The 20,612-nt window shown below is 32.9% G+C and overlaps 2 long non-coding RNA genes across 2 annotated transcripts; both read left to right on the forward strand.

The window, feature by feature from the left end:
- The first annotated feature begins 582 nt into the window (after positions 1–582).
- Positions 583–5,053, forward strand: LOC143058640 (uncharacterized). Its single transcript, XR_012973163.1, has 2 exons — positions 583–656; positions 3,190–5,053. It is a non-coding gene; the product is annotated as an uncharacterized LOC143058640 (long non-coding RNA).
- A 2,238-nt stretch (positions 5,054–7,291) lies between these two features.
- On the forward strand, positions 7,292–19,069 carry LOC143058643 (uncharacterized). Its single transcript, XR_012973166.1, has 2 exons — positions 7,292–7,409; positions 16,963–19,069. It is a non-coding gene; the product is annotated as an uncharacterized LOC143058643 (long non-coding RNA).
- The last annotated feature ends 1,543 nt before the right edge of the window (positions 19,070–20,612 follow it).

Genomic DNA, 20,612 nt, shown 5'->3' on the forward strand with positions numbered 1-20,612 from the left:
CTTAAATAATTAACTCATCATTAATACCATGATTAAAATGTTGTCTCAATATGTGTGTTTCGTCTACAAAGGACTCATCAGTGAAGCTCAAATCAAACAGGTAAAAAAGGCTAAATAAAGTACGAAGTTAAAGAGCATTGTAAACCCAAGTTTCCAAAAGGTTTGGCCAAATTCAGGATCTGCTAAGGTAATCTGTTCCTAGAGTAGAAAATCCATAGAATTTCAAAAACTTCAATTTTTTGATAATAGTTTATTTATGATTATGACCATAGCAATGATATTTCGTGTCAACATAGAAGTGTCAAAAGGAAACCCATTCATACCGCAAATCAAGATATAAAAGCCTCGACATGACATTGTGAACAACATTTCTAACGACAAAACCAACGGCCTGATTTGTGCACAAAACAATAAACAACATCATTATGATTATTATTTATCAATATAGCAAGGCATTTTTACTGAGCATTTTTATAGTGCAATTATATATCACTACAAGTGGTCTAAGCGCATTACATGTTACAAAATGCACACACATTCGTTGAAATATAAAGATTTGATGTGTTGCGTTTTTAAAGGTACTTAGTATACATCATGTGACATACACTTCATGTGACGTGTTTCCTTTTTGTTATGAAGGTGGATATTTTGTTCAGGTAAGATTATGATTTTCTGTTAATATTGCATATACATTTTTGACATATTTCATTCGAAAACTTAATAAAAGCTTTCATCATTTTCTAGAGATATGACTATTGACTTGAACTTATTTCAAAATGTTTGTCTTTATAAGCATGAATGGAGCATGTATGGTCATGTATTATTAAAAAATAACATAAAATATAAAGCAATCGATGATTTGTTAACTGTTTAAAAGAAATTGATTTTATTTGAGCCGATATATATGATATCATTAGATTTTTGTTTATAGTACAACTGATTTAATTTTAAATTCATGATCATGTCGATATAAATGTAATACGGGCAAGGTCAAAAATGCTGTTGATATGTTAACCTTAACACAGCAAATTGTGCACCATTTTTTACGATTAATTGTTTTTCAATGCTGACAGTACAATTTCGTTTTATGCATTTTCTTTTAAGTCTGCATGCAATTAGTATTTTCTCTAAAATAAAAAGGTAAAAAGTGCAGAATTAACTGCAATTAATATAAAGAATAGAGTCAATATATCTGGTTATAAAGGCAAAAGTCAAAATGATATATGATCTGTTATACTGAACTAAGAAAATGTTGCACCATTTGTTTACGATTAATTGTTTTTCAATTGTCACTGTACACTCGTATTGGCCTTTGAATTTTAAGCATTTTCTACCACGCCATCTTAAAATCAGTCTTCATGAAAAAAGTGCCGAATAAACAGAAAACAATATAAAGAATAGAGTCGAGATATCTGTTATAAAGTCATAGTAAAAATAATGATATGTTATACTGAACTAAGCAAGTGTGTTATTTTTACGATTAATTGTTTTCAATGGTGACAATTGGCCTTCTGCATGTTACTAAAAACTAAAATAAAACGGAAAGATGTACAGCAAACAATACAAAGAATAGAGACAAATAGGTAAAAAAAGTAGAGATTTAATGGGGTGCTGAAATATATAAGAAAATTTTAAAAAAAATGGTCTAAAAAGTTGAAAATAAAGTAATGAAGGACCCCATCCCGACCCTAATAGACTAAATGACTGACGGAAAGTGTGTTACCTTTAATTATTTGCTAAATTTGGTTGCCATTTTGAGTATAGTGCTTACAATTCAGGTTCGATTTGAAGGTGGACCATTAGATATTCGGTGGAGTTGGGTTGTATAACGATTTTTGCAATGAGCATCATGAATATTCTAGCCTGGTAAAAAAATGAAGAAGAACAAAATTACAGTCAATATTTTGTCCAATAAAAAGTAGGACAATCTCGAATAGTTGTGTACGTGAGTGAAAACAATTTTTTGCGCGGCAGAGCCTAGCGAAAAAGATAATACATATACTAGCAACAAATAAAAAAGTGCACAAAAATGAATAATTTACAACCAAAAGGACCTGTCCTCACGTCACCCGATGAAATCAATTGATCGTTCAATACGTTCGAATAATAATTTTTTTGAAAATTGAGTTCAAATCTTCAATTCTAGTTAGAGTCATATTGATTTTTTAGCTGACGTCCAATCAAGTAGAAAACATCCTGAAGTGGCGAGTAGACTTAGCCCCGTTTTACTAATCATTTGTTAACTCTTATGTCCATCTTCTGTGTAGTGGTCATCCTGTTTCAACCTCTGTTTAGTGTCTTAATGTTTGTCCGGGCTTTGATTGTCTCGTTTTTTGTTTGATTAGTTGTCTAATTTCTCGAAAGAGTTTGGTGTCAGATGTTGGTGGTAAAAGTTGTCTAATTATTCGAAGAAATCGGGCGTTGGTGGTTTGTGTTGTCGTCTAATTTTTAGTTGTAAGTGATATCCAATATTTCGGTGTTGATTGTTAAGGATGACTAACATTTCAGTGGAGCCGGGTATTAGTAGTTATTGTTGTCAGAGAAGTCTCGTGTTAATGGTTATCGTCCAATATACTGTCCAATAGTTCATGTATTTCTTGTTATTGAAGTTTGTACTTTTAAATATTTAAATTATATATCGAAACTTTGTAACCATAGTAACGAATAAACTCGTAAACGAATGACGAATACCCATTGAAACTCTCAAGCTAGTTCTGTAAAATTCAGTTAACCGAGATTACACATGTTGCAGACGACAACGAACGACAAACGATGAGGGACGCAAATGTATGAGAAAATCTTACATTTTCCCTGCAGGTAATATGAAACATAAACATGTCGTTAAAAACATGCATATTGTTGTTTGACTTTTCGCCATTAGTATGTTTTGCTATCTCGTAGTGGTTTTTTTTTTTTTACCTTAGTGTCGTCTTCCTTTTTTGTGCAGCTCGATAAAAAGAAAACACATAAAAAAAAACCTATCAGCGCCCTTTTAAAAAGTTGCGACAAAAATAATCATAAGTTATACCTGAGACTGTTATAGTAGTCTCAGGTTATACATGATGTTATACTGAAATGTTCATGACTTATTCTTTCTTTAGATTTTTTTGTGAAATTGATCGCAGAAAAGCATTATAAGTAAGTTGTTACAACTCTTGATATTTGATATATATTTGATACATATTTCAGGCATCACTATGGCTACTAGTACAACTATTTGTGGTCCATGTTCAGAACGATATACGACAAAACCATCAGCATACTGGTGCTCGGATTGTCAAGAAGCCATTTGTGATGACTGTCAAGAACATCATAAAGTACTCAAAGTCACACGAAGTCACGAACTCATACCAATTGACAAGTACAAATCTCTTCCGTCCTTCATTACTGATATACAGCAGTCATGTACCTATCACAATGAAAAATATCAACAATACTGTGTTGCGCATGCGTTACCTATTTGTTTCAAATGCATTAAAGAACACCAGAAATGCAGCGTCATACCTCTTGACGATGTCACCAGTAACGCTAAGACATCTGGGCAATTAGAAGATTTAGAAACAAGACTAATAGACTTATTACAGAACATTGATAGAATCGAAAAGGACCGAAAGGCTAATTTAGTCAGTTTTGAAGAAAGAAAGCAGGGACATCTTACAGAAATTAAACAAATAAGAAATCAAATAAACAAACATTTAGACAAACTTGAAAAAGACATAATACAAGATTTTGAGAAGAAAGAGTGTCAATGTAAGGAGAATTTTCAGAAGATTTTATCATCAGTTAAAGAAAAGAAAAACTTAATAACAGAATATCAGACTAATCTCGAAAGCACCAAACAACATGCTTCCGATCTTCAAACATTTCTAGTAATGAGCAGTATTGAAGTTAAAGTTTTTGAAAATGAACAATATTTACAATCCTTGGTAGAAACTAACCAATTTGAACCAGTCGAGCTCGATTTTAAAGTAGAACCAGGTGTGCTTAGTATTTTAGACAGTTTGAAATCTTTTGGATCAATTGAAATTAAAAAGAAGTCGAGTAACATTCGTTTATTCAGAGCAAAAGACATGCAAGCACAGTTGCAAGCAACACCAACGAAGACCATAGACGACTTGAAGTTAATTCTACAAAAGACAATTACAACAGATGGGGTGAAAATTAGAGGTTGTTGCATGGCAGTTAATGGCGAATATTTCTTCACCGACTATAACTTACGGAAAAGGCTAAATGTTATTGCGTCGGATGGAAAATTCAAATTTGATATTTTGCTAGATCCTAGTTATGGGTATGACATAACAATAATTAATGAGAAAACAATCGCTATCACATCTGGATATTCTAGTAAGCACATCGGTATTGACATAATAGACATTGAGAGCCGAAAGAAAATCAAATTCATCAGCCTTCCTGATCGTCCATGGGGAATCACACGTGATCAAGACTCGCTGTTTGTTTGTGTTACAGGACGTGGTATATATAGAGTAAACACCTTGGATTATACTACCTCTCACTTGATAAGTTGTAACTTATCAGCATCTTTCGTATCTGTATTCGCCGAGAAGATATACTACACTGACTGGTATGATCACAGTGTAGTTTGTTGTGATCATAAAGGATCACATGTTTGGAAGTTTAAAGAAGAATCAGTTTTGAAAAGACCGAGAGGCATTACTGTAGATAAAGAAGGAAACGTGATTGTTGTCGGAGAGGAATCGTCGAATGTGGTCATTATATCAAATGATGGAAAACAACACAGGGAAATTCTAACCATAGATGATGGTCTTCGTAAACCGTCAGCTATTTTCTTTGATAAGCAGACCAGGAAACTTCTTGTTGCGAATAAACAAGAAACTGCTTTCCTTTACAGTGTTACTTAAAATGATTGATATTAATAAGTTTTATATGACAATTTGACTTCTTTTGTTCTTTTGTTCTATGAGGCATGACATCTTTCAATCTGTAAAAATGATTTTTAACAATGATCGATGGAATCAATTATGTTTGTAATGTAAATATTTTAACCTCGGTCTAATTAAAGATATGAAATTCAGACTTGTTTCAAATAAATTTAAGTTATGTTAGTTATCGAACGGCTTTGCGTATATATAAGTCTGTATTTCAAACGAAGGAAAAAATTTAAAGAACAATCATCAAAACTTTTTATACTTTAATTTTTGATAGATAATTTCAATCTTGTAAAAGTAGACTAAAAATCTAAGAAATGCATTAATCCTGAAATAAATATTACAGTCGGTTTTTTTTAATTTAATTTCTCTAAAATGATTCAATACTATTCAAAAAAATATTTAAGTTTATTTTCATTGATTAACAATCAATTGAAATGTATCGTGCTCTTATTTAGTCATTGTTCCTGTAAAATTCATCGATCGTTAATAATATATTGACTCATGTTTGAGATCAATTCTCTCAAAAAAGAGCAAAAACTTCCAAACAAACTTGTACTAGACGACTCCTTTAACTTGCGGAAAGCTGTGCACTGTAGGTATATACTCAAAGCATCACTGATGTTTAAAAAGTGACAAAACCAAGTTATTCAAAGATGAATTTTGTGTTTAATTGATTGACGTTTTTTACTATACTTAAGGTCCTTTTTTGGTTTGATCCGCTCTTTAACAGTGGCCGCGAGCATCTTCGTAGAGATTTAAATTGTCAAAATGAGCAACTGGTATCTAAAATTGGTACCGTTTATAATTTTCACACACATTACTTTTGATCGCAACAAAAACGCAGTGTATTTTTTTCACAATATCATGACAATTAATTTTTGTTCATTTAAGTCCAAGAGAAAATAAGGAAATATAGTATGATTACATTAAGAACAATTATCCATTAGAGAAGGTATGGATAGAATTTACATAATAGAGAATAGAGGGCAGAAAAAAGTCTGAGAAAAATAGGCCGAAAATATACAGTACAGAATAACGGGGTGCTTAAATATAAAGAATAGAGGATGATAGACACAAAAAATATAAAGAATAGAGAAAAATGGCTTAAACAATTAAAGAATACAAAATTGAAGGACCCTCATTAGAGGCAGACTCATGTGAATTTAAGTAATTGGGAAACAAGTAATACGTTAAACCCAACGGCCAGATCTATCACAAAACAATACAAGATTTAACAAACATCATCTAAGGATAACAGCTGAATATTTATTTCATTAACAGGTAATTTTTATTAACGTTTTTAAATTTAAAACTATCATGAATAAAAAAAAAAACAGTAACTAAAACTTCGAAAATTGTGCTAATTGTTTAGAACTATAATTGACAAACTGGATTCTCTTTGATTAACCTGTCGGTTGTGCTGCTCCTGATACAGTTATAATGTAACTAATATTATTTATTTCCGCAACAAATGTACAACGCAATGTAATGTACATTGATATGTTTTCTGTATACCTTTGTTCAACTTAGGTGATAACAAAATAACATGATGTAATAATAACAATCTCCTGGCTTTGGACAAACACAACCCTCAACCCTTCCCTAACCCGGGCCTATAAGAAAAACAAAGCTCAACGTATGAGTAAAATACGGAAAATGGTTATGAAGAAGCTTTAAAAACTGTTCTCTGATGATTTACATTCTATCTACTGTAACCCCTAATTGTATCTATATGTATTTATATTTTAACACTTAAAAAATCCTGTCCATTTATCATCTAGTCTATTTTTCAATGACTATTTTTATTAGGTTGAAGTTAAATGAAGGTTACTTCACATCTATATCTAATCTGCATGTAAAGGTTAACAGTTAGGTCCATCCATCAGTCGAATAAGGGAGAATGAAAAACAAATAAGTATTTTCTGAATTTTACCTTAAATCTTTTAATTCATATATCGAAAATTATATTACCCTCTGACACATCACACTGCCTTTACATATTCCTATTGAAACGGTCCGCTCCTGCATGCTATAAAAAGCACTTTAGCAGGGGTATGAACCTTTTACACAAACACTGATCCAACAGAGTTATTGAAAAAAATATTGGAAATACACTTAATGCACCATCACGAATTGGTTGACCGATATGACATGTTGTGTCTTATTTTCACTAGCGACAAAGTTTTTCAGCCTTTAGATACCAGAATAGTCATTCATCCTATTCTCCAAATTTTTTTCTTCAATTTTACTTGATTTACCTTCTGAATCGATTTATGAGATTAAAAATTTGTGTAAACTACTGTTGCTTCAATTTGTCTAATATCTTCCCCTCTGAATAAAAAAAATACTTTTGTAAATGTAATGGTTTTCAGTATGATATAATGTGTGTCGTTTTTTATGATACTTAGTATACATCATATGACATACATTTAAACGATACCATGTGACGTTTTGCTTCCTTATGATGAATGCTGATACTTATTTGATGATTTGATTCTGGTAAGAATACGATTTATTTGAAATTGTATATACATTTTTGACATATCGCTTTTAAAAGGAAATTTGTCATTACAGCTTTCCTCATGATTTAGAGATATGACTAAACTTGGTTTCAAAATTTAAAAATATTTCTAACACGGGGTTTGTTTAACATCTCAAGCATGTAATAACAAAAGCAAATGTTGATTTGATAATTATTTTTAAAATTGCTGATTTTGTTTGACTAAATATTAGATATACTAATAGTATAATACATTTGTGTTCATAAAGCAACAGTTCTAATTGTGTAAATGTAATGAGGGCAAGGCCATAAAATGCTATTTGATATGTTATACTGTACTAGATAAGTATTGCACCATTTTTTCGACTGTATAATTGTGTTACAAAAAAAATGTAACCTTATTCATGTAACTTTAAATTAAAAGCATTGACTTTATTGTTATAGTAAGCATCTATACTACTAAAGGAAGAGACCGATTTCATTGAGCTACAACATCTCTGATACAAAGTCGGAAATATTTGTGATATGATTTATAAATGTAGTGTTTTGTACTTCCTAAATTTGTCTTTGAAACAATCTTTTTTCCACAGAAAACGCAAATTGTTGAGAAAATATCCAAATTCGGAGACCGTTATCAATCCATGTCTTATACGCTTTCGCGAATGCTCAGTCGACGTATTGCAAGCAAAATTTAACTTTATATATAAATACTATAGGACAATGGTGTGGATTAAAATTACACCATTCCAGGCCCTTTAGTTTTCCAAATAATTAATATTACCAATAATTAACAAGTCGCCGGTCGAATCCGATACCGATTCCAATAGTATTTGTAGCCTGGGATCCTGGCTCACTGCTCCACGAATATAGGGAGAACAATGAGTAAAAGGTGCAGAATTAAGGGGGAAACATAAAAGTGGGTGCCAGCTTGAGTCAGGTTAGATTTGAGGTTTATGGGTGGCCAGTGGATGCCAGCTTCAGTCAGGTTAGATTTGAGGTTTACGGGTGGCCAGTGGATGCCAGCTTGAGTCAGGTTAGATTTGAGGTTTACGGGTGGCCAGTGGATGCCAGCTTGAGTCAGGTTAGATTTGAGGTTTACGGGTGGCCAGTGGATGCCAACTTGAGTCAGGTTAGATTTGAGGTTTACGGGTGGCCAGTGGCCGCCAGCTTGAGTCAGGTTAGATTTGAGGTTTACGGGTGGCCAGTGGCTGCCAGATTGAGTCAGGTTAGATTTGAGGTTTACGGGTGGCCAGTGGATGCCAGCTTGAGTCAGGTTAGATTTGAGGTTTACGGGTGGCCAGTGGATGCCAGCTTGAGTCAGGTTAGATTTGAGGTTTACGGGTGGCCAATTGATATCAGATGGTGTTGGGGTGTAAGAATTTTGTAAATTAATATTCTAGCCTGGTAAAAACTAAAATAAATATATGTTTCTCATCGATAGGATGAACATCAATTTTCTGTTTAATAATATGTAGGAAAATGTTTGACATAGTTTTGTGCGTGAATGAAAACAATTATTTGCACGACAGCGCCTCGTACAATAGATAAACCGCATTAGCAACAGCTTAATCAAGTAAAAATAAAATATTTAACCCCAAGCAAGTCCTGTCCTTACGTCCACCTATAAAATCATAACATACGTTCGAATAATCTTTTCACTCGGAAATTGAATTTAAAGTGTTAATTCGAGTAAGAGCCTCACTGATTTTTAATTAACGTCCAGTTAGTTAACCTGTAAGTTTTTCTCATCTCTGGGCGTCCGTCGTCGTGTGCAGTCGTCGTCTGTTAAATTTTACAAAAAATCTCCTCTGAAACTACTGGGTACAATTTATCTAAGCTTGGTCACAATCATCATTGGGGTTTCTTGTTTACAAATGTGTCCGATGATCCTGCATGTCAATCAAGATGGCCGACATGGCTAAAAATAGAAAATAGGGATTAAATACAAGTTTTGCCTACTATTTTGATAACATCTATAGATAATGAAAATATGACTAGGGCGAAAATGTTCTGAATTTTGAGCTCTACTTACTGTTCATGTACGTCATAACTGTGAGACGACTTTGTATAGGAGTTATTGCCCTTGAATGATGAATTTTACCATTTAAAATCCTTTTTTGCCTATTATCACGGAAATCATAAAATAGAGATATTCCCCTTAAATGATGTGTTTTACTAAAAGATGGCCAGTGTTAAAGATGCAGGTGAGCGACACAGGCTCTTTAGATTCTCTTGTTTTTAGAGGTTTAAATTAGCGAAGTTTTCGTTATTTGTGAAAAAAATTGATTTGCTCAAATTTATACGTCAATTCTATTGATCCCAAGTACACTGCAGCAAAATGCTCATCAGCACCATTATTTCATAATGCTTAATCTGAATAAATTGCATTTGAAGCTTTCAATTAATAAAAACGGACCAAAGAAACCAGGCTGGTAATTTTGTTCCCCACACGTGCGTTTCGTCTTCAAAAGACACTCTAAAGTGACGCTTAAAAAAGTGTACATTTTTTGTAAAACACCAAATAAACAGAAGGATGAAGGATTCCAAAGTTTTTTCGAAGAATTCAAAATTATTTATTATAACGTTGTGTCGTTTGTTTTCTCTTATTTTTGAGTGTAAATTCACATTGCGATAAGACGTGTCACGGTACTTGTCTATCCCAAATTCATGTATTTGGTTTTGATGTTGTATATATATGTTATATTTGTTATTCTCGTGGGATTTTGTCTATATGTGTTACATTTTAATGTTATGTCGTTGTTCTCCTCTTATATTTAATGCGTTTCCCTCGGTTTTAGTTTGTTATCCCGATTTTGTTTTTTGTCCATGGATTTATGAGTTTTGAACAGCGGTATACTACTGTTGCCTTTATTTGCTACCATTTCAATGATAAATCATGTCAAAATGATACTGTGGATGAATCTGTTTTCGTGAGCCGAAGTCTGCGTACAAGTCTATAGAAAATTTGTCATTCGTTGAACATTTAATTTCATAGTTCACCTGTACCCACGAAATTCACGAAAATTATTTCCAACGAATAATAATGAATCCACAATAATCCAACATCTAGACAAATGACATGTAAGTGGAATGTTCTTATTACATTTCCCACTCTTGAGATTTTACAACTCCTCTGCATTGACCTAGATTCAGATAATTTAGAGGTTTTCTTTAAGTTTTGGCGTTTTTTTTCATTCTGAAATCTTTTAGGTGTCTGTTTTTCGTTATTTTCTGATGAAAGCTAGCAGACTTGTGTTTGTTTACGAAACAGTGTACCGTCGTTGTAGATTGTCGTGTTGTGAGTGTTTTCACGATTTGTTTTCTTTTGCGGCAGTATTCAACCAAACGAGTAGTAAGCATCCTGTTGTGGCGAGTACAGCTTGCACCGTTTTAGAAATCATTTGGTATATCTAATGTTTATTGTCTATATAGCTGGAATTCCGTTTGGACATTGACATTAAAGGTTTTGTGCTTATATGTCTATCTGGACTATGCATTGCTCGTGTTTGTTTGTTAATATGTCTAATATAACGGAGGAGTCGGGATTTGGTGGTCAGTGTTGTCCAATATTTAGGATGAGTCGGGTGTTTGTGATTAACGTTGTCCAATATTTCCAAGGAGTCGGTTGTTGGTGGTTAGTGTTGTCCAATATTTCCAAGGAGTCGGGTGTCGGTGGTTAGTGTTGTCCAATATTTCAGAGTAGTCGGGTGTTTGTGATAAGTGTCTAAAATATACAAGTAGTCGGATGTTGATGGTTAGTGTTGTCCAATATTTCGGAGGAGTCGGGTGTTTGCGGTTAGTGTTGTCCAATATTTCAGAGTAGTGGGTTGTTTGTGATTGATGGTTAGTACTGTCCAATATTTCGGAGGAGTCGGGTTTTGATGGTAAGTGTTGTCCAATATATCTAAGGAGCTGAGTGTTGGTGATTAGTGTTGTCCTTTTCTCGGAGAAGTCGGGTGTTGGTGGTACGTGTTGTCCAATATATCAAAGAAGTCGGGTGTTGGTGGTAAGTGTTGTCCAATATATTAGAGTAGTGGGTTGTTTGTGATTAGTGTTGTCCAATATATCCAAGGAGTCGGGTGTTGGTGGTTAGTGTTGTCCAATTTTTCGGAGAATTCGGGTATTGGTGGTTAGTGTTGTCCTATTTATCCAGGGAGTCGGGTGTTAATGGTTAGTATTGTCCAATATTTCGGAGGAGTCGGGTTTTGATGGTTAGTGTTGTCCAATATATCTAAGGAGTCGAGTGTTGGTGATTAGTGTTGTCCTTTATTTCGGAGAAGTCGGGTGTTGGTAGTTAGTGTTGTCCAATATTTCGAAGGAGTCAGGTGTTGATCCTTAGTGTTGTCCAATATATCAGAGAAGTCGGGTGTTGATGGTTAGTGTTGTCCAATATATCCAAGGAGTCGGGTGTTGGTGATAAGTGTTATCCAATATTTCGGAGGAGTCAGGTGTTGGTGGTTAATTTTATCTAGTATTTAGAATTCGGTTGTTGATGGTTAATGTTGTCCAATGTTACGGAGGAATCGGGTATTGATGGTTATTGTTGTACTGTCAAATATTCCCTGTAATTAGGTCTTTCCACTTTTCTGAAGAAAGACCTATTGTATTTGTTCTGATTAGTAGGTCTTTCCACTTTTCTGAGGAAAGACCTATTGTATTTGTTCTGATCATTATTATTATTTTTTCCGCCAAGTTTTGTTCTCGCGTAACATTTTTGTTTCGCAATATATCGCTAAGATATTTCTTATATAGTATCATCAGTTTATGCGCTTTTTATTTTCATTCATTCTAAGCCGAACAATTTTCTTTGTAAGAGTTATCTCCTCGAACACTGTTTTCGTTGTGACTACATTTACTCCGTAACCGCAAAAGAAAGCGACTAATTTATTTTATAAAATTGCTCGTAATATCCTTAGCATGAGTTGTCCCATTTTGGCCGAAGCGATATGAAGACTTCATATGAGAGTTATTTCCCCTTTTGCATGTGATATTAGAAATATGCATTTCTAACTGGTAAACCATAAGTGATAGAGACCTAGGGTCTTTTGATTTGAGGTCCTTGGTCCAAAAAAATGAAAATTATGGCAAGGTCAAAGTTCAAGGTCATAGTCTAAATTTTGATTTTGGCCTATTTTCACTGACTTTCAAAAACAGTACAAGATATCGACAAAATATTTTTACTATTTTGACCGTAAAAGGGAGTTTTCTCCCTTTTTATATTTTAAGTTACATGTATGGTGGTATTACTCATTCACCAAGTATCCAAGTATAAAAAAGACCTAGTAAAATATGAATTGTCCTTGGTGTATGACCTTGAAATTGAGCTCAAGGTCAAAGTTAAATTTGATATTCTAGATTTTGACCTTTGCTTTAACTTCATATTTAGACACGATAAAGCCATGGGACTTTTTTTATTAGGTTGCAATTGACATGACCTTGAAAAGTCAACCTGAAGTGACCTTGTGTAAACCAGAAATAGCTTTGTTTTGTACTTATTTGATGTAAAGTCTATTGAACAATATATTTTTGGAATCAGTGTCAAGAAAACTATCAAATAAAACCGAAAGTGACATATTCCAAACCGGAAGTAACATTTATCTCCCATATTTAGAAAAAAAATGTATAGAAACCATATATTTTTGGAATCAGTTTACAATAAGCTATCATTTGACGCTGGATATGATATTTCAAACTGAATTTTCATGATTTGCATCAAAGTGATTCGATGAAATTCATAGGAGTTATCTACCTTTACGAAATAAATTTGTCGGTTTGATTTTTTAACTCATAAACCGTTATCCGTATAACCCTGGAATGTTTTTACTTGAGGTCCCTAGGTACTAACTTAGAAAATGAGGTCAAGGTCAAAGGTCAAAGTCAAATTCTAAATTTTGACTTTTGCTTATTTTTGCATTTTCTTTCAAAGATATGTATAAAAGAACAAGCGCAAAATGTTTGCTTTATGATAATGAAGATATGTTACATTTTGTCTGATACAATGTATTGGAATCTTATAGGAGTTAGTGCCCCTGAAATGTCAAATTATAAGGTTAATTGATAATTACTTAAGGTAGCAATACACAGTTAGGAGTTTAGTTTAGCATTTTGGCCCCTGTGGATTTTTCAAATAGGAAAGTTATTGTGTAATAGAATTCATTTTTAGACAGATGAGCGCTAATTCAGCCTTCAAAGATGGTTTATAAGTGCATCAAGATTATTTTTTACATGTTTTATGGGCTGTTTTCTGTTTGACAATCCGTATTTTCATAGCTAGACCGGCCATCGGTCCAGAAATTAATGTACTGTTTACAAACACTCTTTTTCTACACGAAGTTTTTGTCGCAATTTTACAAAAAAATGAGACGAAAGACATATGATTTTCATTGGACTTGCTGAATTATATATGTACACAGTTTCAGAAAAGGTATTACTTCAAGCGATTGAAATTCTACTTTTAGCCAAATTTTGGGGAAATATGTGACATCTTTCCCCCCCTTTTTGCAATATTTTATAACAAATAAATGCAGATTGTTGCCATGGATACACCAAAAAGAAATTGTATTTTACCATGTTATATACTGGATATCAAATCTATGGAAGATTCTGATTACATACATATGCCCAGTTATGACACAAACAGTAAGCTTGGTATTGCAAGAAAGCAATGAAAAGGGAATAGTAAAATTCATAAGGGCAAATTTTAGTATTTTTTCCTAACTGTTAATTGCTACCTAAAATTGGTTCATTATAAAGCCAAATGACCTTTAACAAAAGGTTGGGTGACATATGACCTTGAAAAATGAAAATCGGAAGTAGCCTTTTTTGCACTTTTTTCTTATAAAAGTACTCAGAATCCATATATTTTGCAATTTTGATACATTTTCTTATCACTTAGGACTAGAACTGACTTTTGATCAACTGAAAGTGGCCAATTATCTTATGGTTTTCAAAGAAAAGTATTATAAACTAGATATTTTTGGAATCAGTGGGGGAAAAGCTATTATATGAGACCGGAAGTGACATTAACTTCACCGGAGGTAGCAAATTTTCTCCCCTATTTCACTGAAAAGTTTATGGAAAACAATTACTTATCCTATCAGTATGAAGAAACTAATCATTGGATGCCATTTTTAACTTTGAGTAAATAGGAACTACCTTCTTTTCAACAGTTTTGTCAAATAATTGTGGAAAGACCTGAAATTGTTCTCTGAACAATTGGCTTTCAATTATTTTCTTTTTTTCTTCTGCCAAATTTTGAAATTTTTCTTTCTCAACATGTCGCTTAGATATTTCTAGTATTGTATCGTACAGTTTATGCGCTTTTAAATTTCACCTTGCTAATCCGAACATTTCCTTAGTAAGAGTTATCTCCCTATTCACTGTTTATCTTGTGTGTGCATCTCCTTTGTAACAAAAAAATAAATAACGATAAAATTCTTTTTCTGAATTTTTCTTTACATCCTCAGTAATTTTTGGCTAATTTGGATCGAAGCGATCCAGTGAAATCTTATAGGAGTTATCTACCTTTACCAAAAAAAATTGGTCGTCTTATTTTTGTAACTCAAAAACCATAAGCCGAATAAACGTAAAGTCATTTTTGAGGTCCATGGGTCCTAACTTAGAAAATTATGTCAAGGTCAAAGGTCAAGGTCATGTTCTCAATTTTGACTATTGCTTGTTTTTGCATTTTAATGACACTTTTAAAGTTATATATAAAAGATCTATTGCGAAATGTTTGTTTTATTGTGATGAAGATATGGTACATTTGGTCTGAAACAATCCAATGACATCTTATAGGAGTTATGGTCCCTGAAATGATTAGATTTAAGGTTAATTTATTATTACTCCAACTTGGTACATAATAAAGCAAAAGGGTCTTATGCAAACGCTTGCTTGACATATGACCTTGAAAAATTTCAACCAGAAGTGACCTTGATTAGAACGGCATTAGCCATTTTTGCACTTTTTTCATGGAAAAATACATACAACTATATTTTTTTTTAAATACGCATACAGGAACATATCATTTGAGACTGGAAGTGACCTTAGATGAACCCGAAGTACCTAATATCTCCCTTATTACAGGCAAAAGTATATAGAAACGATATATTTATTGAATCAGAATGAAGAAACCTATGCTTGGACGCCAATAGTTACTTTGAATAAACAGAAAGTATCTTCTCATCAATGATTTAGAAAATTGACGTGGAAAGACCTTTAATCTTTCTTTTTTCTTCCACCAAATTTTGTTCTTGCGATAAATTTTTGTTTCTCAATATGTCGCTTAGAAATTTCTCATAATGTTTCGTACAGTTTATATGCTTTTAAATTTGACCCTGCTAAGCCGAACAATTTTCTTTGTAAGAGTTATCTCCCTATTCGCTGTTTATATTGTGTGTGCATCTCCTTTGTAACAACAAAAAATATCGACAAAAAAGTTATTCTGAATTGTTTGTTACATCCTCAAGAAATTTTGACTAATTTGGATCGAAGCGATCCGGTGACAATCTGTTGATATCTTATAGGAGTCATTGCCCCCGAAGTGACCTTGTGCAAACCGGAAGTAGCTTTTTTGGAGTAATTCACGGGAAAAATACTTAAAAACTACAGACGTTTTTAGAATCAACATACAATAACCTTTTAATGACACCTAAAATCGCCTTTTGGAAACCGGAAAAAGCTAATTATCTCCCTTATTTGAAAAAAAATAGATAAAAGTCATATATTTTCAATATCAGAGGAAAGTAAGCTATCATATGAGACCGCAAATGACATTTTTGTAACCGGAAGTAGCAAATGATCTCCAAGTTTTCGTCAAAAGTATATAGAATCTTTATGTTTTTTAATCAGTATGAAGAAAACCTATGATTGGATGCCTATAGTAGCTTTGGATTAACCGAAAGAAGCTTCTTATCAATTATTTAGAAATGAAATGTGAAAAGACCTTCAATTGTTCTCTGAACAATTAGTTTTTAATTGTTGTTATCGTAGTTTGTACTATTAAACCATTGAATTATATATCGTCGAAACTTTGTAACCATGGTAACGAATAAACTCGTAAAAGAATGACAAATACTCATGGAAACACTCAAAACAGTTCTGCAAATTTAAGTAAACAGGTAACGGAAGACAACGAACGACAGACGATGAGGGACGCAAAGGTATGAAAAAACCATTTTCCCTGCTGGCGATTTGAAACATGAACATGGCGTTAAAAACATGCATACTGGTGTTTGACTTTTTGCCAGTAGTATGTTTAGCTATGCCTTTGTCTGTTGTTTTTTTTTATTATCATTATAACGATTTTTGATTGACCTTTTGTCTTCCTTTTTTGTGCAGTCGAAGAAAAAAACATCAACAAATAACAACGAGTACCAACCAATCAGCGCCCTTTTTCAGATTAAATATTATGACAAAAAATAAAGTTATATTGAAATGTTCATGACTTAAATTGAGTATTTTTTCTAGTAAGATTTTTTCGTGAAATTGGTCACAGTAAAGCATTCTTATATAAGATGTTACGAATACATATATATTTGATACATATTTCAGGTATCACAATGGATATTAGTACAACTCTTTGTGGTCCATGTTCAGTGCGACACATTACCAAACCATCAACACACTGGTGCTTGGAGTGTGAAGAAGCCGTTTGTGATCACTGCCAAGAACTTCATAAAGTACTCAAAGCAACACGTGGTCACGAAATCATACCAATTGACAAGTACAAATCTCTTCCGTCCATCATTACTGATATACAACAGTCATGTACCTATCATAATGAGAAATATCAACAATACTGCGTTGCGCATGCGTTACCTATTTGTTATAAATGCATTAAAGAACACCAGAAATGCACCGTCATTCCTCTTGATGAGATCACGAATAACGCTAAGACATCCGAGCAATTACAAGATTTAGAAACGAGACTGATGGACTTACTACATAACATTTATAGAATTAAGATGGACCGAAAGGTTAATTTGGTCAGTATTGAAGAAAAGAAGGAGCTACATCTTGTAGAAATACAACAAACAAGAAACCAAATAAACAAACGTTTAAATAAACTTGAAAAAGAAATAATACAAGATCTTGAGAAAAAAGAATGTCAATGTAAAACGAATATTCAGACGATTTTATCATCGATTAAAGAAAAGGGAAACTTGATTACAGAATATCAGACCAATCTTCAAAGCATTAAACAACATGCTTCCAACCTTCAAACATTTCTAGTCATGAGAGATATTGAAATGAAAGTTTTGGAAAATGAACAATATTTACAATCCTTGGTTGAAACTGGCAAATTTGAACCAGTCGACCTGATTTGTAAAGTAGATCCAGGGGTGCTTAGTATCTCGAACAGTGTGATGAATTTTGGATCAATTGAAATAAAAACGACGTCGAGTAGAATTCGTTTAATCAGAGCGAAAGACAAACAAGCACAGTTGCAAGTAACAACGAAGACCATAAACGACTTGAAGTTAATTCTACAAAAGAAAATTTCAACAAATGGGAAGATTACTAGAGGTTGTTGCATGTCAGGTAATGGCGAATATTTCTTCACTGATCATTCCTCAAGGAAAAGGCTTTCTGTCATTGCATCTGATGGTACATTCAAATATAATATGCTGCTTGGTCCTAGTTATGGGTTTGACATAACATTTATCGATGAGAATACTATCGCTATCACATCGGGAAGATCCAATGAGCACATCGGAATTGACATAATAGACACCGAGCTCCGAAAGAAAATAAAGTTCATCAACCTTCCTGATAGTCCATATGGAATCACATGTGATCACGACTCGCTATTTGTCTGTGTTGAAAGACGTGGTATATATCAAATAAACACTGCGAATCATATTACCTCTCACGTGATCAGGTGTAACTTACCGGGAGGTTCCTTTGTATCTGTATTCGCCAACAAGATATACTACACTAACTGGAGGGATCACAGCGTAGTTTGTTGTGACTATGATGGATTACGTGTTTGGAGTTTTGAAGATACTTCAGTTTTGACAATCCCCGGTGGCATTACTGTAGATAATGACGGTAACGTGTTTGTTGTTGGACAAAGTTCCGCAAATGTGGCCATTATATCAAACGATGGAAAACTTCACAGGGAAATTCTGACAGACAAGGACGGTCTACGTGAACCGTCAGCTATTTTCTTTGATACACAGACCAAGAAACTGCTTGTTGCGAACAAAAAAGAAACTGCTATCCTTTACAATGTTAAATAATTAAAATTAATGTTTTATTTGACAATTTGCCTGCTTTTTTTCTTTCTATGAGGCAAAAAATCATTCATCCAGTAAAAATTGTTTGTTTATAATGTTTAAAATTCATTGATCAAGGAAGTTAAGCATGTTTGCAAATATTTAAACCTTGGTAATTTTTTTTTATCAAAGTCACTAATTTTCAAATGAATTGAAGTTATGTTATGTATCAAAAGACATTGCATTTATATAACTCTGTATTTAAAGCGAATTGATAAAAATTAAAGATAATATGTCTACACCTTTTTTAATAGATAATTAAAACTTTGGTAAAAGTACACAGAAAATGCTAGACATGTAGTTATCCTTCAATAAACGAGACAGTAGTTGAATTTATTTTATGTTTGTTTTCATTTTTCTAAAATAAAACCATATTCAAATACATTTTTATACCATTTAAAGTCTATTGTACAATAAAAAAAAACGACGCAATCGATTTTTGCTCTTATTTGGTCATTGTTCCTGTAAAATTCTACGAGTTTGAATCGTCTGTAATATATTGACTCATGTTTGAAACAAATTCTCTATAAAAACACAAACTTACGATCAAACGTGTGCTATAGGACTCCTATAAAATTGCGGGAAAGTATGAGATGTAGGTCCATGTTCAAAGTCTCACTGGTGTGTAACAAGGGACAAAGCCACGTCTCGCAAAGATAAATGTTATGTTTAACATGTTTAATTGTTTAACGTTTTTACTGTACTTTATCATTTAAGTTCTTTTAGGTTTGACCCGTTAATCAACATTTGTATTAGATTTTGTATATTCAAATATGTTGGCCTTGATTATCATTGAAGAGGCTTTAATTGTCGAAATACGTATCTGGTACATTAAAATGATACCGTTCATGTTATTTTATAGATATTACTTTTAATCGCAACAAAAACGAGGGTGTGCTTTTCTCACAATATCATGGCATTATTTGTTCTTTATCATGTGTATAGACTAATAGAAACTAAGGAGATGTGGTAGGATTGCAAATAAGACAATTATTCATTAGGAAGGGTCTGGATGGAGTTTACAGATTAGAGAACTATAGGCAAAAAGTGGAGAATAAAGGGCAGAATGTATACAGAATAGAGAAAAATAGGTAAAAAAAACCAAGGAAAATAGAAAATAATGGAGTGTTGAAATAAACCAAAGTGAAAATTGTTCAAAATATATACAGAATTGAGAAAAATGGCTAAAATAAAAAAAAAAAAAAATATTTAAGGACACCACATGGACATCCTCATTAGAGGCAAACAAATGTGGATTTAAGTAATTATATGTGAATTCGTACGTAAAAACCAGACCGTACTGGTTACCATAAAGCCAGGTTCAACCCACTATTTTTTTCTTAAAATGTCCTGTACCAGGTCAGGAATGTGGCAGTTGTTGTCACACAGTCTGTTTGTAAGTTTGCGTTTGTTTTTGTCGTATTTCACTGTTCCTGTTGTTCCGTTGTTTTCCTCTTATAATTAATGTGTTTCCCTCGTTTTTGTTTTTGTTTCCTCGATTTGTTTTTGCTTAATGGAGTTATAACTATTTGATAGCAATATACTACAATTGTCTTTATTTACCGGAACTGTGATTACATCAAATCATGTACTTCCTATCGGAGTAACAGGCAATATGTGCCCTCAATTTAAGAATTCATTCATACATTTTTGTATCAGTAAAAATATGGAAAAACAATAAATAAAAAACAGATTTAACAAAAAATACCAAATAGCGACAACAGCTGAATTGCAAGCTTTGACTTGGGACAGGCACAACCCTCATTTCTTCCCTTAACCAGGACAACAAGACGAACAAAAATCTATGTATGAATAAATATAAAAAATAACCTGCAATAATAATCTGCAAGTTCCGTAAAGTTCTACGAAGGTTACTTCACATAATTTTAACCCCAGACTGCCTGTATATTTATACTTTTCAGT

This window comes from Mytilus galloprovincialis, chromosome 14 (genome assembly GCF_965363235.1).
Source record: "Mytilus galloprovincialis chromosome 14, xbMytGall1.hap1.1, whole genome shotgun sequence".
NCBI classification, from domain to species: Eukaryota; Metazoa; Mollusca; class Bivalvia; order Mytilida; family Mytilidae; genus Mytilus; species Mytilus galloprovincialis.